We start from the raw sequence: 24,048 nt of genomic DNA on the forward strand, positions 1-24,048 counted from the left end.
TCATGTTGCCATCTGGATTTCTGGGCCTTAAAGATTGCCACCCTTTTTTGATGTACAACCACACAGCATATTGCTGGCTAGGCTAGTGCTGTGTGGCTGCCTATATGGTTTAGTCCTGATTAAAATTTGCACTCCTCTCTCTTACACTTCTTCCTCTGTCACACTGCTAGGTTCTGCACCCCAAGAAAAGATAAAGGCACCTCTCTGATTACTCGTGCTAGACCCCAAAATGCTTTCCACATAGTATCACAATAAATACAACACATGCAACCATGAAACTCCCTCGTGGTGTAATGTGCTACCCATCCTAACGGACTTTGGCACCCCACATAGCGGCATGAAGTGCTCTATAAATGTTACAATACAATCAGGTTTTGGCAATTTTCACTTTTTTGTGTGTGACCATTAATTCATGTGTTTTAAAATTCAATTGAATTACCCAGGTCGCACATAACTGCTTTTTGTTATAATGTATAGTGCATTCATTGTTTTGATGTTTTAAACTTTTTGTAACAGTTTTAAATAATATGGCAAAAAAATACCAGCTTACTTCACTTAAAAGAATGAAGACCATGCACTCTACCGGTAGTCTGTTTACGACATTTAGGTATTCTAAAGGCATTTGTTGGCCTTTCGGTAGTCCGTTCTTATGGTGTCCATCCCCAGAAGGCCCTCTATGCTTATTCAGTGAGAGCGAAAGCTTTATTGATGGCTTGCGAATATCTCAGCCCTTGGAGGTCATCCGCGAAGCAGTCACATTCTAAATCAAAATACAAATCCATTTCTGTGTACAATGCCTTCATTTCCCAATATCCAGGTGCCGGCATAGGAAGACAAAGCCAATTACTCATCATAAATCGGGCAAGGTTTTAGACTCCTGAAAATGACCTTGCCGGAGGAAAACCTGTTTGTTTTGAAGCCGGACATTTTACCTGTGGTTGAGAAAACTGCCTTCCAAAGGTACTCCTCTTAAACCGGGGCACTGGCATTGTTTTTTGAGACAACTTCCCCAGCTTTTGATTAAGTCGATACCAATGCACTCAAAGGTGCATATTACGAGGGCTTTCTTGGGACAATACATTGTACATAGGCATCATGGTTTTAAACTCTTATTTAGCCAGTTACAGATTGGATTTTTTTCAACATTGGCAGGATGTACTTGAATGTAACCTCTGCCACTACCCTAGCTGCATGATTGACTTTCTGCATGTGTTTTGTAAACAATAGAATGAAGATATGAATGCTGGTGCTTATGCTAAATTTGCCCCAGCGTGAATAGTATGACAAATCTTTTCCACCTAGGATGTTTTGGTTACGGTAGTACTAAAAAGGATCCTGGCCCCATTTGAAATCATTGTGCTTTTCTGTATTCTCTTCTGAAGAAAGGAATTCAGAACCTAGTAGTATATACAAGTTACTCACTGCTGGATTTTTTGTTCTGCTAGTTTCTAGTCTCCCATGCTCCAGAAATTCATCGCACAACCTTCTTTGTGTCTCTGTCCTTGAGACACAGATGTGTGATAAGTCATGGTTGCATAAAGGGGCAGAGTATATTGGTGAGGCTGGTCCTTGGATCCCCAAAAACACAAAGCCTGTGCTTTCAAGAGATCTAGTACTATTGATTTCACTATAGATGGAAGATGCAAATAATTCCACAAACGGGGGGTGGGCAGAGAGTATTTCTCTTCGTCTCAGGTCTGAGAAATTAGCCATATAGTTGCCCTGTTCTTTCACAAGAGTCAACTGTTGTAAGATAAGAATGGCCCATTCGATTTTGCTTAAATTAATGTTGTGAACACAATGGTCTTCCATTTGCTCCATTTTATCCATTGTAGATCCAAACCATACACACACACAAATCTGAACTACTCTAATTTGCCTGCACATGGAGTTCCGCACAGGGGGCCAGAGTGTCACAGCTCGAGATCCTCTGGCCCACCTTCCGGCAGCTCCAACTCTGATTACTAAAGAACAGAGTAACAGGGTGGCAAGACGCGGGGAAGGGAATTAGGGTAGGTACACCAGGGAAGGAGATCTGAAATACAAAAGGCAACCAACAAAAATGCATGTGTAATGCCAGGTTCAAACAATAATCTCTTCACAGTGCAAAAGGAAACATTTTTTGACATGTACTTCAAAGGATTTATCATATTTTTATGCATTTTTTCTTCTGAGGAATGTCAGAAAGAATGCATGAATTTACAGTCATAAATACATCAATCATGAAATGTGTATCCACCTTATATGCATGAATACTTTAGTTGGTTGCACCTTCAATCTCAATTTTAAAAATGAGAACACACTATGATGTACCACATTCAACTGAACTATGTCCCAATAATCATGGAGACCATCAAGGAATAAGGACACAATCATAAAATACCCAGATAAATGCTGAGAAGCAATAGTAACTTGTGCTAATGACATATGAGACAAATACCCCCTTGATAATCATTGCCTCCTCAACTGTCCACTTCTCAACTCCCAGTGCGTGGCACAATGTTCGTAATAGCGCCACAAGCTAAATTAAACTATCATAGAAAGCCAGTTGCCAGTCCGAAAGCCTCCCCAAACACACAAGAAAAAGCGCTGGTGAAGTGATGCCGGTCCGAAGTACAACAAAAATTCCCTGCTCAGAAGATGTGATCTGTACAGATTGCACACGCCAAAGTCCTTTGAAGTATGGTGTTCTCCAGAAGCAATCAAAACACCATAAGGTTTTTCCGGATATTCTCTACAAAACAACAAAGCCAGAATAGTAGAAGCCTGCCCTGCGTTTTGTCCGGCTCTATCAGATCAAGTTTACAGATAGGACGACATCTTGTGAGATTTACATCTTCCTGAGCCTTGTATCAAGCTGCGGCCATCTTGGAATGGAGTCTATCTCTACTAACATAAAGGCTTTCTTCATTGCATACGTTCATGCCAGCAGTTCCACCAAGAGACGGCCTCTGCAAAGATAGCATCCTGGGAGTGGAAGCAGCGAAATTTGGGGCCCTTACTGGTATAGTGAATTAAATGAAGCAGCAGAGGGTCCTTTTTAGGTCTCGCTGAGTCAGCGTGCATGCGCTGCTCAGAGAGACTTTTGTAGATGAGTTTTCAAAGTGCTGCTGGCTGGCCTAGCGCTTGCGTTCACGCGAGCGTGCACGCGTGCAGCCGGCAGCTTTGCAATGTGTACAGCCGTGATCACTTTCACGCTCGCAGCCTACTTTCACTTTTCCACCTCTTGCGTTTCTTGTCTTACTTTATACCCCTTACACACTAACTCACGTCTTTACTTTTAGCTTCCTCCTTTCTCCATTCCCTCATTCCTTCGTTTCCTCCTTCCTTTGTTCATTATATCCTTTCTTCCTGCTTTGTTTCTCCCATCCTTTCTTGCATTATCTATTTCTTCTTTCCAAACATCCTTTCTTTCTTCCCTTCTTTCTTCTGTTCTTCATTCGTCCCATTTCCTTTCCTTCCTTCCCCCATGTTTTTCTTCCACTGTTGCTTCTTTTCTTATCTCACCATCTCTCGTTTCCCATCCCACTCTCTCCTTACCAACTTTTTGTCTCCCACACTCTTTTTGTCTTCCGTTGCCTCTCTCTGTCTTTCCTTCTTTAATGTTTTTTTCTTGTTTGTATCTCTCTGGCATTTGGAGCACTCTACCCCGTCATGCAGTTTTAGTTTGGGATGCTTGTGCGCAGTACTAGAGCGCTCTGCCTTCCCACTTACTGACCTCTCTCATGCCTGACCTCTGACGTGGCCTGGCACGGTGCCGCGTCCTGCGTTCACACTGCGCGCGCTACGCCTCGGGTACTCTCGTGGCAGGCCGCACCGACAACCGATCGATAATTCTCTGCGTGTGAGAATGTGGGAAAACAATGTGCTTGCACTTAAACACAGGACTGTACATAGTAACAAAAGTAAGTCAGTTTGGGGCAAGCGCTGTGTGAGCGTAATAAACCTGCGCACAGACATTGGTGCTTACTAAAATATGTTTTGTTTTATCGCAGCACAAGTGTCATGACAGCAATAGTGTGTGTGTGTGATAAATGTAGTGTGTACAGATACCACCAGCTAATGTAATTTGCGAACACAACGCGCTATTTCTCACTACTCTTCTATCACTCTTTTAACTCGTTCCGTGCTCATGACGGAACCACGCCGTCATGAGCCACGGTTGCCGTGTGCTCATGACGGAGTGGTTCCGTCATGCTGCGGCCGTTGGCGGCCGCGCCGCCCACGCGGCGCTAATTCCCCGCCTGTGCGGGCGATTAGCGCCGTGGGCGGAGTCATGACGGAACCACTCCGTCATGAGCACAGCCCAACCGTGGCTCATGACGGAGTGGCTCCGTCATGAGCACCGCGCCACCGCGCTGCCCCCCCCCCGCACCCCCCAGCGCTGCGGCGGAATTTCTGCCGCAGCGAAGGGGTTAAGTATTCGCTGAAGCCCACAACAAGATACAAACGTGTGTGTGAATGGGTATATATGTGTTGTATCTGTTTTATTTGAGGCTTTTCTAAAGCGCTGACATAGGCATAGGGGAATTGGTGAGTTAACACGTAGGAATCTGGGTTGAAAGTGAGACAAGCAAAAGCTAAAACGAAATAGAAATTGAAAGTTTCAAATGTAATGTTTAATGTTGTTTATTAGATTGGCTATCAATTTGCAAGGCAAAAGTTTATTTTGTTTACCTTTTTTCTAACAATATTTCTGCCCAGTACCTTAACCCTAAACATCACCCCTAGCACTAATACTAAGCCTGTCATTTACCATATACTGTTATGTTCCTTCATCCTAACCTGTAACCCTCACTTCACATTAACTCTGTCACCTAACCCATTTCTATCTCGAACACTAAGTCTAACCCTAACCCACTCCTTAATCCTCACCCTACCCTTAATACTATCCACAATCATAACCCTACCTCTTAAGCTATCCCTAACCTTTAACCCTACCCAATACATACCAAACCCTAACTCTTCCCTTAACACTATCCCTATTTAAAATACTTTTAATCATTTCTGAACTATTTTCAGGTTTCCTACCTTTTTCATACATTGTGTTTGCAATATCTTGTTTCCTTTCTAACTTTCCAATTCAAATCTTCAGTGTTTCTGATTAATTAATTCAGTCTTTCGACCAAATATCTGGCTATAGGTCATCCTACAGCTCTATTATGGGATGTTTGCACTAACACTAAAATAAATATTTATCATGAAATATTAATACCACAATATAGGTAAATATTTAAGAATTGAGGCCCTAGAGGTGGAGGGATATGTATCAAGTAATGGATATGTGAAATACTCCTGAGCTACTACCTCCCATTCACACAAGTGCAATTCACTAAGGTATGGACGGAGATCTCCACCTACCCTAGTTCTATCTCTTGTGCACAACTTCAATACAAAACAAGCAGTGGCATAGCCAATAGGTCTCGCTTTTGGGACCTTATAAGTATTTAGTTATGCAGCACAATATCCTTGGTGCAACAACATCAACTATTGCATGGCTAAACACTGATACGGTCCCAAAGGCGAGACCTATTGGCTATGCCAATGCTTGTTTAAGTTGAGCCTGGGCAACCCATGCGCTATTCTGAGGCATGCTGTATTCAGGTATGGACTTGAAGCTCCGCCCATTTTCCTCCCATTTTTTCCATTGGCTCCTATTACGGTCTTTCTAAATGGTTCCTTTTGATTCATGAATAGGCTTATTTGTCCCTCCTTAGTACCGCCTTGTCTGCATTTATAACCTTCCATAAGGAGTGGACTTTTTATTGTGTTGTTACACGCTCTGTTTTATCTACAGTCTGTGAGCAGTTTTTTCTTAAATAATTTACCCCTATTGCATGCATGAAGTGCTTTTCTGCAAGGGTGCCACTTTGCCTCAGGGTGCCGTGCTTCGGTTTCAGCAAGGCACCCGGTTTTACATTTTTATTGGTCCAACTTCACGAACAAATGCTTTATTTTTTTAAAAGCGCCCCATACTACGCTTCAACTTTAATATCAACCACGCAACTTTTTTTTGACGAGCTGTGTCTAAATAAAGGGGCGTGGCCGCCATTAAAGTGAAAGCGCGACATGGAGCGCTAATACAAAAAAGCCCCATTTGTTTGTCAACTTGTTTTTGTAAAGCACCCCATACCGCGCTGTCACTTTAATGGTGGCTGCGTACCGTTTTTTAGACAAGCCGCGTTTAAAGAAAGGGGCGTGGCCGCTATTAAAGTGAACGCGCGCCATGGGACTCTTTTACAAAAAAAAGCATTTGTTTGTCAACTTAACAAACAAATGCTTTTTTTTGTAAAAGCACCCCATATTGCGCTTTCATTCTAATGGCACCCGAGCACAGTTCTTTAGACAAGCCGCCATTAAAGTGAAAGCGCTGCAAGGGGTGCTTTTACAAGCATTTGCAATGTAATAGGGCTCGCATTTGCGAGAGTTTAAGCTATTGGCATTGTAAATCACAATGCCTTTTATTTATGTGTTGTGTTTTTTAAACATAAATAAAAGGCATTGTCATTTACAATACCAATAGCTTAAACTCTCGCAAATGTGAGACCTATTGTACTTGAAATGCTTGTTTGTTCACTGGTCAGTACCTGGATGAGCAGGGACAGGCCCTTGAACACAAACTTCCTCAGACCTCCCCCATCTCAAGGAAACCACCAATAGCTTAGCTGTCTCACGCAGATGATGGTTTTGTTGATGTGTGCCAGCAGGGGTCAGAGGACGAAGAGAGGGCAAGGAAGTGGGCTAAAGGGATGTAAAACATGGCCCGCCGTAAGATAATGAAGGACTAAAACCACTTTAAACTGGCAAATCAGACAGAAATGAACAGGCAAGGACAAGGCTGGAGCGAGATGAGAAGGGCACTGCTGTGGGCATAACCTTAATGCACACATGCACACCTCAGAAAATTGACGCCCTGGGCCCAGCTCGCCCATGCTAAAGGATTGCCCTGGGATCTTTCTCTCCCTCTCTCTCTTTACCTCCCTCTGTCCCCCCGCCTCTCCACCGGGGCTGAGAGGAAAAAAGCCACCATTATGAGCTGGCTCCGGGGGAAACTGAGTATGATAGGGCAGCTCAGAAGACTTATAGGGTGACCCCCCCCCCCCACCTCCCCCTTCCATCCACTCCAGCATGATGGCTTTTGGATTCCGTCAGAAAAGTTTAAATCAGTGACGTGGTAGCACAGCGGGGCGCAACATGAAGCTCCGACACTACACCCTGGGGACGTGACCTCCGACCCACCACCTCGGGGGTATCGGAAATGTCAGATTTAGAAGTGCACGTGCACATACACATATGTAATAAGGATCTCAAGCTGTTACAGTCACCTCTGACAACGTATCTCGTTTCTAAACTCGCTGACAGGTGTGCCTCACACTCTGAAGAGACCCGCCTGTAAATTTTAGTCATTATATTTTGGGCTTTGCTTCCGTTTTCTTTGTGAGAATGCGAATGTATTTCCAAGTAATAGATTCATACTGAAGAATTGACGGCTGCTTTGTGGATTCACAAAAAAAGCAATTTTTACCTCTGACAGGTATTTTATGAATCACGGTGGGACATCTATGAATCACCCTCACTGTGTTTGGAGACTGTATTTCATTCAGCTGAGTAAATGCCCTTCGTGAGAACGGCCTCTTAGCGAGCTGACTAATGCGGTCGAGTCTGGCTTCAGATTGGACGCGAGTTCTCAGGTTCACACAATAAAACTCCTGTTTGTCAGTCTGTCTGCGCGCCAATGCGAGGGGAGCGCGGGACCCACTCACAGGTTAGTCACTGACGCGCCGTGTTGGGAAACAGGAAATCTGCCTCCACGGTGACGAATGTCAGGCTGTCAGCCGTAAAGTGACCTGAAAGGAACATGGTGAATGTAGTCTGAGGAACAATAAACTATATTTATGATTTGTTAGCCGCTGAAGAATATAAAATATTGGGGAAGTTTGTAATGGTGTGAATTCTTGAACATAAGCAGGACGCCAAACACAGGCGAATTAAATTGAGTCAATCATTAGGTATGTGTTTATGCGTGTTCTGTGGCTGCAGGGTCGATCTTAAATATGCTTCGAGGTGCTGCGTTGGGTTACAAGTGCAAGTACATTTCATATGTAATAGATTAACAAACAGTCAGACTGTGGCATTCCTGTTGTATGTTTACTAACAAAAAGACATGATGTCAGAGAATAGTCTTTTAGTTATTTAAAAAAAAAGTCCCTAACGTGTTCCTGTATTTTTTTGCCTCTGCGAGGTTTCCAAAAGATCTCGGTTTAATTTCAAAAACCTATTGTCTACGATACAAAATACAAAGTACGTAAAGTGGGTGTAATGTACTCTTCAATGAAGCACTAGTCCTGGTAAGAGTAATTAGAAGTTTATTGGTAGCGCATTGAGAGAGCTGATGGCACAACTCAGCCACCTTTAACCAACCTCCCTCGAACATCCCACAGCACACAAGATGCAACCGTGGGCTTAGGGTTAGCCTCTTGCTCATGCTTGTTTGGCTTTCTTGTGTAGCTCAGTTCCCTGCTCCTTATTTTATTGCTTTGCTCCTGAGTATTGTGTTTGTCCCACCCCCAGAGCATTTCTGCTTTACCAAGTTTCTGATTGGTTGCGTAGTATCCTTCCCAGAGGAGTAACACTACGGTATGGGGGGTCCCAACCGTACAGTGGGCCCCCAATCCTTCAGAGGGTCCCCATTCAGCCCAAAGTCTATGAATATTTGTGTGATATTGGACTCAGGGACCCTTATCACAATCTGCGGGGGAGGGGGCCTTCATCTTGCGTTACACCACTGATCCATTCACTGCTGACTTTGCAGGGATTTTTAAATGTTGCTTGTAGCACTCCATCGGAGAGCATCACTTTCCTCGCTCTCTCCACAGTCAGCTTTATTTTTTAATTATTATCCTTTTTCCTTTAATTTTAGTGATGACCTGGGAGCACTGGGCCGCTCCATTTTTGGGCTCCTTATTCCCGCACCATCATTTTCCCCTCCGCTACTACCTTTACTTTCTTATTGCATTTAAAAAAATTGTTTGCAAGTGCCTGGTAGATGCACACTTCTTTGGGATGCTCTCTTTTTGGCATCTGCTCTCCACACCCCCACCCTACTCTACTATCTCTTTTTCCTCCGCTTTAAAAAAAATGTTTTTTAAAATTAAATTTTATGTGGGCTTGGGAGCTGCATACTGGTACCGAGCTGCTTGCTGTTCCCTAATGTGCCTCATTCCACACATTCTCTATTTTTTCAATTTACAATTCCCAGAAAACCGCCCAACATCTTATTACACTATATTAAAATTAAAGCAAAATGATGGCTGCTGTGTATGTGTGCTCACGTATGACGGTCATTCATCAACGATTTTTCTTTTAGTTTAAATGAATCATTCAAAAATAGCTTTGCTCGTGCGCATACACAGCAGCAATCTTGTAATAATTTTTCTTCAAGCAAAAGAAAAATCATTCTAATATGGCTGGAGTACGTATGCATGCATATGCATGGGCCACATTTGAATAATATTTCTTCGTCTTTAAGAAAAATCATTATTAGATGGTCGACACACATGTATGCACAAGCAAGCATGGCAGCCATTCAGGGAAAAAAACATTGGCAAAGCCATTAGGTTTCACAGGAAGGCTTATTGGTTTTGCTAATGCTTGTTACTTTTCAAAACAATATGTGGGGTTCCTGATCCTGAGAGAGCAGCAGATCTGATGCTCCTCAGTTCACTGCTGGTATGCTCTGAGTTTGGGCAGACTTTCCATTGCTCTGCATTTCCCCTGGTTACAAAGAGCCAGACTCTTTTGGGAGCATTAGTAGATTTTTGGGAACAATAACTGTGCCCAGGGGACGTGCATATTGGTCTCCCCTTATAAATGTAGTCAAATGGGGGTGGAGGGTCCCTCATATCTATTTACCATCATCGGATATTTTCACAAACATTATGTGGTCAGGTTTTGCAATTATGATTGCGAACACTTGAACAAGAAATATAGACGTAGCACTTAAAGGTCCTCTTTACCACTCATCATAGATCAAATGAGATACGGCCTTTCCCATGAATCTACTGACACAAGTACTTTCAAGCCAAGGGGTAACTTTGCCTGCTGTGCACACTCAGTCTCTTCATTGTACTGTGAACCCGTCTTTGTTTCAGATGCCCAGCAGTGGGTTGGCTTGTGTGTTTGTCTGATTCAAAAGACCTAAGTGATTTGTGGCCCCACAAACCATTGTTCCTGTGAGTCAAACTGAGCTCTGCAGCCTTCATTATCAAGGTTGGCTCCCAAGCATGGAGACATTAACCTGGAGTCACAATGACCCCCAGGAATTGAGATATCCAGAGGAACCTACCCTACCTGGCGTATGTTCCCAGACAGTCTAACTCACTTCCCTGAACTCTGAGGCACTTCCTATTCCTGTGCAAGATTGCTGTTGGAATGTTTTATCATTCTACCAGTGTATTTTTTTAAGTTTTAGCTAGGCTTCCAAACTAGTCAAGCATTTGTCTGAGAAATCCTTGACTAGTGTTGATTATTTCTTTCAATTTACTAATTAATTGTTATATGTTTGAGGAAGATAAACAATACTTTCATTAGTTTGGGCAGGTAGATTTTTTGACTGTGTCTTAAAGTAACAGTTTAGGTCATTGATGGCTCCTCTCAGATACTTTCATCCCTACCTTTCTAGAAAGTGAAAATTGGACTTAAACAGTTCACTCAATGTAGCTTTATCGCACTCTTAATGTAGGTGGTGTACCCCACGGTGCATTTGTGAATCAGACGGCTCTTTCTTGCTTTTGGTGCACGCATGCAGACGATACTCATCAGTTGGTGAAGCGTGCTGCAAGTCAGAGCCAAGGAGTCGCTCCGCCAGCCAAATCTTATGTGTGTTGAGGCGAAAAATAAAATATTCTCAGAAACGGGCTACAGTTGGGGCACAGGGTAGTGGTTCATACTCCACTGAACCATGTTGGGGACATTCCAATCTCAACAATACCCTATTATTCCTCTACGTTCGGGAGCCTCTTTTTAAAACATCACTGAGTGCCCATCCGATTGAAGGTTTTCCAAACCAGGGCAAGTTTACATTCACACTCTGTGATAGTAGTCGTTTGCTCTATTCTTGTTCCTGTCACTATTCAAAGACGCATGCAATAGCTAATCCGGCTCTGACATTGCTCCAAATGGAAATTCGTCCTGTATAGCAGTTGAAGATCCAATCGAAATTAGGCTGTTGTTCCAGTATATGTTATTTTTCAACATCTGATACCGAAAATCTCTTTCAAAAATAGTATGTAGGGTAGGTAGAAAACATGTAGATAGAACCTGTTGTAGTCTGAGCACACCTGTCAGACCTATCGGAGCCTATTGTTCCTCATCTTGCAGTTCTTGAGGGAGTATAAGGATATTAACGTGGGTTGCTTCGATCATGACTTGAACAAAATCATGTGTCATGAATAGTTTAAAGAAATAGTGACAAATTTGGTGGAATTTAAAACTCAACATTCAACCACACACAGAAGTAACACTAATATAGATGGAAGAAGAGGGTTGTCCCACACAGCTGTTCTAACATGTGCAGGAGCTATCTTAACGAGCTAAAAAATTCTCTCTGCCAGACAATGAGCAAATTGAAGATAACCCTACAATTGATCATCTAGAAGATTTTCCCACTACCAAAATTTGAATAAAGTATTTAATCAGACAGGGTTAAGATAAACATTGCATAGAGAAGTCTCATGTATTTTAACACAAGAGAGTTTCAGCAAGCATTTGTTGAATAATACCTAATAATAGAAGTGGAAATGAGGCAATTCCTACCCTCCCCAAGTGAAAAACAACTCTTTACACCTAGTTGCCATGCGTGGCCTCTTATGCCATCAAGTTAAAAATAAGTAGTCTACTATAAAATTGGCTCTATGGTTGAATTTTCTTTAATTTTATGCGATGCTTCTGTCACTTAGTTCTTTAACTTAATAAATACTGATTCAAAGATGGTCAATCACAAGTCTTTTCATGTCCACTCTTGTCCAGGTCGATGCATTGGCTTCTTGTCTTCCTCCGGCTCTAACACCTTGGTGTTCTACCTCCTAACCACCAGTACCTCTCCCTCGGAATCGAACCAGGTAAGTATTAAAGAGAAGTTGGTAAAAATAATAATACATAACAGAAAACAAACAACTGTTTTATGTCTCCTTTTTTATTATTTTAGTAGTATAATCTCCAATACTTCTTTTCCTGTTTCATATTGTTGTTCTTCCCTTTAATATCAACTTAATTATTTTTCTAATCTAATTTCCTCTTCTTCTCCTATTTCTTTTAGAATTCTAATAAACCGTTTCCTATGTTTCATTATTGCTCATCTGTTTTTCTGTTTTTCGGTTCCTTGAGATAACTTTAGCTGGGTTAGTACTGAGCCGCCCTTCACCTTTGCCCAACAGAAATGAAATCGCGCAGCGGGTCGGCCTCCGCTTTGCCGGAGTCTTGCCAGAGTCCTGCCCGTCTGCGCCCGTCAGCGTCTCGGCAGCGGCCGGAGCTGGACGATGGGGTGCCTATTTTTGTATTTGCTTGTAGTACTTCTGTGTTATCTCACAGATATGTTTTGCTATATTTCGGCAGACTTACTTGCCTTTCGTCCCCCTAGTGGCCAATGTCATTCTTTCTTTCCTGGCAGCCGGGCCTTAAGAAAAGGTTGTCCAACTTGCGGTTGGCGTCTTCCAACGTCTATCGGAACTGCGCTGGACAATATTCCGGCCCCTTATCAATGTCTTCTTCTTAATACTAGATCCTTGACCTGTCACTCCCTTGATATCTAGAATTTATTACAGAATTCCAATATATCATGCCTATTTCTTACTGAGACCTGGCTGAGTGACTGTTCTGCACCTGATTTAGCCAACGCCATCCATCCGGAATACAACATCTTTAGGAGGGATAGAATATCAGGCAGAGGGGGAGGTGTAGCTCTTGTGGTAAATAAAAACATTCCCTGCTCAACCTTCCCGGTAAAGAATATTCAGGGATGTGAAGCCTTGGGTTTCACCCTTCAGCTCTCCCCTCTCCAGGCTTGTACCGGGATTCTCCTGTATAGAGCCCCGGGACTTGCAGGGCCGTTCTTTGATGAACTACAAGTTGCTCTCTCAGTCCCTTGTCTCAGATCTGAGCATTGTATTCTTCTTGGGGATCTCAATGTTCACATGGATAATACAGCGGACCTCGATGCAATGAAACTCAGTGACATCACAGTTCCATTAGGATTGTCTCCGTTTCTGCAGAAACCGACGCACAACAAAGGCCATACTCTTGACCAGAGTTTTTCAACAAAATCTATTACGATAACGTCTATACAACCAGTATTATGGTCTGATCATTTCTTGATCTCTTTTTTTGTGCCTGCCACTGCTCTTACTCGGGTGAGAGAATCAATAGAGACCACGCAAACTTCGCGCCCTTTCCATCTGCTTTCGGTGGATATGTTATCTGAGGCCCTTACCACCTTTCCATGTCCTCTTTTGGGCAATTTGGAAGAGAATCTTAGTCTCTTTCAGAATTGGCTGACAGCCAGATTTCAGACCTTAATCCCCGAAAAAAAGCTTAAATCAGGCGAACGTAGAGCGTCGGCCCCATGGTTCACTCCCCAGCTAAGGGAGCAGCGGCAGGGTTGTAAAAGGGCTGAGAGAGTTTGGAGACGGACCTATGATATGACTGAGAAATTGAAATTTCGAGCAATAACTAAAGCCTACCACCAGTCAATCTGGAATGAAAAAAAGGCCTATTTTGAGCGTCGAATTGATGAGGCTGAAAATGGCTGTAAAGAAATTTTTAAAGTTGTTCTGGATTTCACCTCTCCAGCTATCTGTACACCATCTCATACTCATTCAGAAGTATGGATAAAACAGCTTGCAACTTTCTTCACCAGTAAAATCACAACCATTCAAGCCTCTCTTTTCCACCCTAGCTCTCAGTCGGTCGTGGGTCCCTCATCCCCCCCTTCATTTAGGGAGGGTCTAGGCCCTTCTCTTTTACAATTTCCACATCTATGCCTTGACACTTCTCTCGAGCTTTTGTCAAGCTTGAAATCAGGTTCTCCACTTGATCCGTGCCCGGCTAAACATCTGGGGAAGGTGGCACCCGCTTTAAATGCCTTGCTGAACCCCCTTCTGAATTCTTTGCTGTCAACGGGAGTGGTCCCGCAGGCATGGAAACATGCTCTGATCCTGCCATTGATCAAGAAGCCTACCTTGGACCCCCTCATCCATGCCAACTATACGCCTATTTCCCTTCTCCCTGCCCTGGCGAAAGTGGCCGAGAAATTTGCACATCGGACGATTTCCAATTTCATCGAAGGAAACAACCTGTTGCATAATACGCAATCTGGGTTCCGTGCAAATTTCAGCACGGAGTCGGCTCTTCTCGAGGTCACGGATGCCATCAGGGAAGTACTCGACTCTTGAGGAAGGGCCATGTTGGTAATGTTAGATCTGTCGGCGGCCTTCGACACCGTCCCTCATGATTGCCTCCTTGTAAGACTCTGGGAGAGCGGCATTCGGGGAACGGTGTGGAATTGGCTTAAATCTTTTCTGGCCGGCCGCCGGCAAACGATCTGGGCGCCCCCTTTCTCCGCAGATATGGCTCCACTAGAGGTAGGGGTACCGCAGGGTTCCATTCTTAGCCCCATGCTATTTAACATCTTTATGGCCCCTCTGGCGGTAGTCGCGGAGTCTTTTGGCGCCCAGATCGTATCTTACGCCGATGACACCCAGCTCCTGTTCACTTGTGATAGGGGCGGGTCATTCGACGGCGTACAGATCAGGGATTGCCTTGGTGCGGTTTTTGAGTGGTTCAGGTGTAATGGATTAAAGTGCAATTCCGATAAGTCGGAGCTGCTCTTTTTTGGTTGCACCTGTGAACCAGACTGGAAAGCTTGGTGGCCACAAGATCTATTTCCACCTGACAACGTGTCTCTCAAGGCTAAAAATTTGGGAGTGATTGTGGACAGTGAATTGTCCTTTGGGCCACATGTTTCGTGCCTCTCAGGTAAATGCTTTGGCATTTTACGGATGCTGAGGAAGTTTCTTCCTCTAGTGTCTTTCCAGCATAGGAAGATTATTGTTCAGGCCTTGATCGGATCTCGACTGGACTACGCAAACGCCCTTTTCTTGGGTCTACCAAAATATCTTTTGACCCGTTTGCAAGTGGTCCAGAACTCGGCAGCCCGTGCTATTTACGGGCTCCCAGGAAGAGCAGGTGCCACGGCTTTACTGAATTCTTTACACTGGCTACCGATCGCTAAAAGAATTCTTTTTAAGTGCCTGACTTTTGCCTTCAAAGCTTTACAAGGATCTGGCCCTAAGTACATAAGGAAACGTCTCTCCCGATATGTACCCAGCAGGTCTTTGAGATCATCTTGTCTATCCAAAATGACAGTCCCGGTTATCAGGCGTGCAAGGATGGGAGGTCGATCTTTCCGCTACCTAGCCCCGAAGGAGTGGAATGAACTACCACTTTCTCTCAGACAGGCTCCCAGTCTCCTTGCTTTTAGAAAAGAGCTTAAAACGTGGCTTTTTACTAAATAAACTTTTTACTAAATAAACTTGATCCTTCTCTTCTGTCTGCTTTTTTAGTTGTTATGTCTTGTTTTGCCTGCCGATATTCTTCATCAAAGCGCCGGGATGCTCCTCGGAGTAGCCGAGCGCTATAGAAGAAATAAATTAACATAACATAACATAACAAAATGATAGCACAAAAAAATAAAAATAAAGTATGGGAGTAATGTACAGAAATTAATCCTATTTGGGATTAAACATTGAGACAGTTTCATCTCAGTTAGATTGAATATTTTGTTTTCCTCTCCTACTCCCAATTCTAGCACCTTCACCCACCATAGTTAGCCACGGTTTCCTCTGAACCGTGGCAGGACAGCAGATTTACTGTTGGGAGATCGGTGAGCACCACTCCTCACTGCAGCCCTCTGACTCGGCTTCGATGGTAAATATTTGGTTGGCATCCCCAGGTTTGGAGTTGTTCCCTTTGCGGTGGGGATATGTCTTGGTTCTTGCGCCCAGCCCGCCAGGTGTCTCGAAGGGCCTGCTTTGATTTACGACTCTAGTGTCTTTTAGCAGCATAGCGATGGCCACTGTGCAAACATCGTCTTGCTCCCGTCCCACCCAGTTTGCGCCTGGTGATATCTCTTGTCCTCTCCTCCTTCCCTGTACACAAAGTATTACTCTTTCTCCTTCCTTTTCATATTATGTCTTTCCTTTCCTTTTCTTTCATGTGTCTTCTCTGCCCTTCTTATCTTTAAGTAATCTTTCTTCCCTATCTGATCCTTGTTTACTTAAGTTTTCTGCAGGGATTTTGATCTGGCTAATGCTCATGGTTTGATCGCATTGGGCACAGCCAGGTAAGTATTTCATCTGACCATCAACTAGCCCCATTATCTTTTAAATAAAAAATATTTGGAGCTATATTACAGAAGGAGACTAAACACTTATAAAAATCTAGGTAGAATGACCATCTTCACTTCTTTAGTGTGGAGGACGAGCCGTTGACGTCCTCTGCACTACCTCTATAGTGCGGAGGACATTAGCAGGTCATCCTCCATACTCGAAAAGAAAAGGCTTCTGTTTTAAGCAAGTTGGGACCAAGAGAAGAACATACCTTGTGTTCAGAGTTTTATTATTTTTTGTTTTACTGTACAGCAGGGAACACAGCATGCTGGTGTCACAGCATTAGAGAGCGAACACAGACTGCTCTAATGCTGCCACCTGCTTTCGCCTTTGATCTGTGCATAACTCTGCCCCCTGAGCACTGAATCACACTGTCCCCATGTAAACATGCAGTAAGAGGCAGAGAGCGTGATGTGGTGAAACAAGATTCTTTTTTGAGGTACAGTCTGTGTAGTCACAGCCCCCTAGTGTGATTACTGATTGTGGGGTTTCCCACAATTGTGCCCAAGGAGGCAAAAAGCCCATTAGACACCAGGGGTTATTTTCTTTTAGGAATAAATATAACGTGGGTGAGCCTCCCTGGCATTGGGCCTAGCCCACCCCTAAAGCCCCAACAGTATTTCTGCTCACTTGAGGCTCAAAGCATCCCCATCCCCAACCCCATGGCAGGCAAGAGAACATTTGAATTCTCTTAGCTTAGTTTTGACATATGGACTGGAAGAGTGAAGATAAATCCAAATTTCCTCGTGCTTGTCATGCTGAATGAATGCACTATTCGTGCCTAAGCTTGGCGGCCACCTATGGAAACCTATGTAACTGAAATATTTATAAAACTTAGACATGCAAGTGACGTGCCTTGCATGTATCCTAGAAAGTTTTGTTCCCCATAGTGTTATGCAAAACTTACATTTTGCCTAAAATGACACGTTTACCTCACATGTTTGTGACAGAAACAACCGGAATCTGTGGGGATACAGAAAAATCCTACCACCCAGCACTCCCACAGGTCCCACAAACTTTCTGTAATGAAGTGATAAATATAAAAAGGTTACAATTGGACGAGAGATAAAAATAGTTGTGAAGTATGAAAGGGAATGTGTGCTCATTTCTCTAGATGATGGTGCAGTGATAAGCCCTTGACAAACAATGATAGCAGGCGGAGACTTTTGAACACTAGGACAAATAACAGATAACCACTGAGAAGGAGGCACAATTAGAGGAACATCAAAGGACAAGGGCAATCAGGGCCCAAGAGATTAAGGGAACAAAACCCTAACAGAAGAGGGGATTGAGAAGGAAGGAAAACATCAAAGGTGCCGCAGGAATGAAGATAGATGCAAACCTCAGCAACTATCTAACACATTTGCAGGCACCTGCTTTCTTTAGGAATAGACTTAAATACTGACACTATCGCTCTTACTCTAAAATTGCGCACCATACCCAGGAGGTGAGGGTCTATAATGAATATAAGTATGCTGTCTAGTTGTTATGGATACACAGTTTCCAACCCCCCCGTCCTCCACACTTTTAACCGTCTTCCTATCCTGTTGTGGTAAATTTAAATTACCTAGACTTAATTTATGCGGTAAAAGTCAATAAGAATAACTCAGTAAAAATAAGAGGCAGAATCCGTGATATTTGAGGTTATAAAAGGGAATTTATTCCTTACAAAGGAATTATGGTTCGAACCAGGCAATCGAGTTCCGTCACCACGAAGGTTCAGGAAGGGATCAGCAATACATTATTGACAGGTTGTCATATTTATATTAAATGCATTACAGTAAAGACAGATGCAGGAGGCGTAACAGCTGAGAAGAGAGATAAGAATACACATACGTAATGAAAAAGGCGTTACAGTAGGCGTGCATAAAGGCGTATACTAGAAACGTCATTATGATGATGACACAAGTGGGTGGATCCATAAGAGAATCCTGCAAAGTCAGCAAAAATACATGGCAGAGATGCGTGCGCAGCCGCATGACGTGTGATTGACGTGTAACTAGAGGATGAAGGGAACTTGACATTTAGCCTTACATGAGGAGACAGAAGTCTGGGATGTCAGGACAACCTAGTCCCAAATCGTATCTAATATCTTGTGTTTAAGGAACTATATTATCTAGAAGGAAAGGTCCTTTCGGACAGAGTCTATTTTATACTGACTGCCAGTGCGTGTACAAGCGTCTAAGTATCTACATGAGATGCGAGGGGGCATAGGCCTACCATGGTAACGAAAGTCATGAATTACTTGCACGGAGACAGTAAGGCCGGGCCCTTTGCTCTGCAGCTGGAGGGATGTTTACCTAAGCTACTAGACAGGAATGCATTTCTCGAGGAGCGGAGCAGATAACTTGAAGGCTGAATACAGTTTTGGCAGGCAACAGGCCGGGCTAGGCACCGTTAGCCGCGCAGGAAGTAAGACAAAGTTCATGGATACAGATACAGGTCCAGGCTGGAGCATTCAGAGGCAGAAGCAGGAAAAGCTCGATGGCAGAATTCAGGGCCTACCTTGCCAGTGCTGGAAAACGTGAAAAGTATACCATATAAAGACGGTGGCAAGGCATACTTAGGAACGGAATATCTGACCCATTCATGGCAGATCGGAAAGAGGACATATTAACGTTGGACACAATTGTATTTGCGTCTTCATAACTTGAAATGGAGGGAACATACATGTACTTATGGCATGTACATGGAGCCGTTGGGGTCTAGATAGGGGACACAATTGATCATAAAAATTCATATTTCCTCATTCCCTCCTTGTCCCCTACGGACCCTTCATGAAATATCGATCTTCAGGAATCCATCAATCTGTTCATGTAACATCATTTGCTCTTCTTTCTTCTTCCGGGATCTTGAATGAAAACTTGAACGTGGAATACACGATGTGGCACACAGGCCGCAAATAGCTGGTCCACATTGTAGACACAGGCAACAACTGAATACTATGAGAAGGCCAATACCTAGGAATGATAGGACTTTCCATCCCCAGGCTGACAACACGCTCCAGAACCAACCGGACCATGTCCAGGTGCCTGGATTCTGATGTATCTGGTTTGCAATCTTGTGAAGACGAGTTATGGCTTTATATACGGATGGCGCGTTTTCTGGAATGAAAACACAGCAACTTGATCCGATGACCCTACAGGCTCCGCCCCTATCGGCTAGGATGACGTCAAGGACAAGACGATTTTGGAGAACAACAATCCGCATCGCAGACTGCTCCTCTGTTAAGTTGCCTAGGGCGGAAGTAGTTTCATTCACTACTGCTTCAAGGGTTCTGGTTGATCTACGTATCAGTTTACTATTTGAGACCACACCTATGTAAGGAAAGAGACCTTTATTGAAGTCTGTATATTGTTCCCATGCTGTTTCAGTGTAGTCAACAATCGGGATATCTCTCTGGGGTCTATGGTGTACTAGATTGGTATTTCTATGATAATCAGGAGGGGCTAGGAAAACAGGTGGCAGAAGGAATGCAATGTAACAGGTACCATCCCAATCTAGAGGTAGGCGTATATATGCGGTATGACCACATATAAAGTAGGAATGACGGGAAGCTCTAAATGTAGACTTGCCTTTATCACTGAATTCGATCACAGTAGTACATTTACTATGACCCAGGTGTACTGAACCATTCTTTCTTACATAGAATTCACCTTTGACTGATAATACTGACATAGCAGGCAAGACTAGTACAGCTTCACATTCAACATTCAGAATCATGAGGTTAAGTGTAAAATTACCTAATCCATATACTTCATTTTCTAGATCAGTTCCTGTTCTTTTGGGAAGTCCCTCCTTGTTAGGATAACAGGCTTTAAGTAAAACTAAGTTCAGGTTTCCCCATACCCAGTTGCTCTGGTAAACTACAGTGTTTGAATCTAAAGAGTTAATCAAACTAAACCATGCTCCACAGGAACCATTGTGTGTGAACGGGTACGGAAAGAGAGGCAGAACTCCTTTGTATTTCTGATAGGGAGGAAGTCGGCCACATATCCAACAATTTGTAGCATTGCTGGTCTGATGGGAATGATGTAACATACTAATGAATGTGTTGTTGCGTAGTGCAAATCTATAGGACAACTCATGTGGAGGTAGTTCACTAAAAGAATGTTCGGCAGTAACATTGTAAGCAGGACGAGCACGCTTGAAAATAGGATAGTACATGTGCAACAGTATACTTGCAGCAATAATAAAAAGACTTAGAAAAAACATAATCAACAATGTCACTATACAGTGACTATGAAGTGATTTACAATATGCATGTTTCTCGAGCTGTTTCTGTCTATTTCTCTCTCTAATTCGGTCTAGAGGATACATGTCAGAGATTTATTCAACCGATTCACCTTGGAGAGGACTTAAACAATCGAATTGTCTGACTTGCTAGACCTTAGTTTCAGTTTGTATTCCTGTGATTCGGTCTTTTCAACCAGGGGTTTTGAATCAGTCTCTGGAAGGGGGCAGGGCTGAGAGTTCAAATCAAATGGTAGTCCATGAAATTTCTTGATATGGCTCGAGTGTAACCAACCCTTGCGACCCTCGACCTTCACTGCTGTCCTCGTGGTTAGAAGTACCAGCTTTGGTGTTTGCCAGCGAGGCTCCAACGGGCTCCTCCTGTCGAAGTTTCTTATGAAGACTAGGTCTCCAGGAACCACTTCATGGGGCTTCACCTCGGTGTTGTCGGGAAAGGCTGCAGCTACCTGTGAACGGCAAGATTGTAGTGCAGACATCAAGGAAGCAAGGTAATCTTTCAGCATATTACAATCAACATCAGTGATTTTACGAGGTATAGGCGTCCCCCACATATTTGGTGGCCTACCGAAGACCACCTCGTACGGGGATAGCCCTGTGCGAGAATGTGCTACCATTCTCATATAAAATAGTGCAACTGGCAAGGCTACTATCCAGTCGACACCTTTCTCTCTACAGATTTTAGAAAGTCGAATTTTCAGGGTCTGATTATGACGTTCCACGAGACCTGCTGCCTCGGGATGTCGGACACAGTGGAATTTCCATTGATAGCCTAACAAGAGTGAAATGTGTTTCATTAGCTCGGATGAGAACGGCTGGCCATTATCTGAGTACACGATACGGGGCAAACCATACCGTGGGAAGAATTCACGAACTAACTGCTTGGCAGTAGTCGGGGCAGTGTAATCTGAGACGGGATATGCCTCTGTCCAACGGGAAAGAGCGCATACAACTACGAGGACATATTTGAATCCTCGACATCGTTCCATCTGGATATAATCCATCTGGAGGACTTCAAAAGGGTGATCGGGAGGTTGATATCCACCCTGCTCTACAGGTACGCCTTTACCTGGAATGAACTGACAACAAATCATACAAGTTCGGACTTTCTGTTTGGCTGCAGCTCGTAAGTGTTTGTTGAACCAAATGTGTTGAATACTGTCTAACATAGCTTTTTCTCCTAGATGTGCTGGACTATGTATTGTGTTAATGATAACTTGAACCATTGAGTCGGGGAGAAACCATATAGATTTTCCCTTCGTCATCCATCCCTGATCTGTTTGGATCCCTCCTAATTCAGTCCATTTCTTTATTTCCTCTGGTGTAGCATGTGTCTGTATGTTAATTACATCAAGGGCGGGATCCCTAACTGTCATGCAGTGTGTCGATGTCGGAACTATTGTCTTTGTCACGTCCGTTGCGTGATTCCTATTCTGTGCTGTTTGCTTAGCTGTTCGGTCTGCTAGGTCGTTACCCTGGGAAATAATATCGGTGACCTTTGTATGGGCTTTGCACTTCATGATAGATATTGAAGTAGGTAGATGTATTGCATCTAACAGAGCTTGAATGAGGGGACCGTGTTGAATGTTGGCACCGTGAGAAGTCAAATAACCTCTCTCTCGCCAAAGGACTCCGAAGTCGTGTACAACTCCGAATGCATAACGTGAATCTGTGTATATGTTAACTTTTCTATTCTTGGCTTGAATACAGGCTTGTGTCAGAGCAATAAGCTCTGCTGCTTGAGCTGATAATGTGTCAATATAATTTGTTTCAATGACTTCGGTGTCTGTCGTGACTGCATAGGCGGCCACTAACTCTCCTGTACTTGTTCTCATACATGAACCATCTACATAAAATGTTAGGTCTGGGTCTGGTAATGGGACATCTGTCAAGTCTTGTCTGGGTTTCGTCGTAATAGTAATGACTTCGATACAATCATGTGCCAGTGGGTCTGTTCCACTTAATGGCAAAAGTGTGGCAGGATTTAATGTACTACAACGTCTGATTTCTATGTGTGGCTGAAATAATGTTAGTTCGTAACCTGTCAGTCGTGCTATAGTCAAGTGTTGTGTTTGTGTCCGGTTCAAGAGAACCTCTACTGCGTGTGGTACTTGTACTGTCAATTGATGTCCTAATACTATGGAATCGCTTTGTCTGATCGCTAGAGCTGTCGCTGCAACTGATTTCAGGCACGCAGGAAGAGCTTGAGCTACGGGATCTAATGTGCTAGAAAAGTAAGCACATGGTTTGTGTGATCCTGCTTGTTCCTGAGTGAGTACTGACAAAGCAGTACCTTCACGTTCTGTAACAAAGAGTGTAAAAGGCTTACTGTAACATGGTGTCGCTAAAACAGGTGCTTGGCATAAAGCTTTCTTTAAGTCTTCAAAAGCTTGTGTATGTTCTGGAGTCCAAGGGAGGACAGTCGATGTCGCTGCCTCCTGGGTTGTCAACTGAATGAGTGGCTTTGCTAAAAATGCGTACTGGGGGATCCACTGCCTACAGTACGAAGTGAGGCCTATGAAGGCCCGTACCTCCTTTTGTGTCTTGGGTGGGGGCATGTTTACAATTAACTGGATGCGGTCAGGTGTGAGCTGTCTCCCCCCCTTGGACAGCAAGTGCCCAAGGTACACAACTTGCTGGGCACAGAATTGCAGCTTCGAAGGGGACACCTTGTGCCCCTTGTCGGCCAGAAAATGTAAAACCGTCAGTGATGCTTTTTCACATTCGGGTTCGCTTCGGGCGGTGATCAGCAGATCATCGACATACTGAAGCAGTGCAGTGTTTACTGGCATGTGGATACTGTCAAGTTGTCTTTTCAGTGCTTGGCTGTAGATGCTAGGACTTTTTGTAAATCCTTGAGGTGCGCGTGCGAATTTAAAACTTCGTCCATTTAAACTAAATCCGAACAAATATTGGCTTTCCGGATCGATTGGGACGCTGAAGAAGGCGTTCTTGAGGTCAATTACAGTAAAGAACGTTGCTTCTGAATCAATGGCTGTCAGTAATGAAGAGATATCTGGGACCACGGGATATTGTGGTACAATGCATTTATTTAATTCGCGCAGATCAATAACTAATCGATATACTGGGGGTGCTTTTGGATCAGTTCGTTTAAGAATCGGAATGATCGGAGAATTACATATATTGGAGTCGGTTTCCACAACCACTCCTTGTGCAATGAGCTCGTCAATGATTTGCAGTAAAGCCACTACAGCATCTGGAGGTAACTTGTATTGTCGCATTCGTGGTAATACCACTCCTGCTTTGAGTGTGACTCGATATGGTGTAATGTGCATACAACCTACATCAGTGGGGCCTTTTGCCCATAAATGTGCAGGTAGATTCTGTAACCGGT

The 24,048-nt window shown here is 43.6% G+C and overlaps 1 long non-coding RNA gene across 1 annotated transcript in view; it reads left to right on the forward strand.

Moving 5' to 3' along the window:
* LOC146789432 (uncharacterized) overlaps positions 1–24,048 on the forward strand; it is a 165,154-nt gene that overhangs the window by 90,630 nt on the left and 50,476 nt on the right. The window contains exon 2 of the long non-coding RNA XR_014969801.1: positions 12,028–12,119. This is a non-coding gene — a long non-coding RNA (uncharacterized LOC146789432). The remainder of the gene's footprint in view (positions 1–12,027; positions 12,120–24,048) is intronic.

This window comes from Triturus cristatus, chromosome 10, assembly GCF_964204655.1.
Source record: "Triturus cristatus chromosome 10, aTriCri1.1, whole genome shotgun sequence".
In the NCBI taxonomy this organism is placed as follows: Eukaryota; Metazoa; Chordata; class Amphibia; order Caudata; family Salamandridae; genus Triturus; species Triturus cristatus.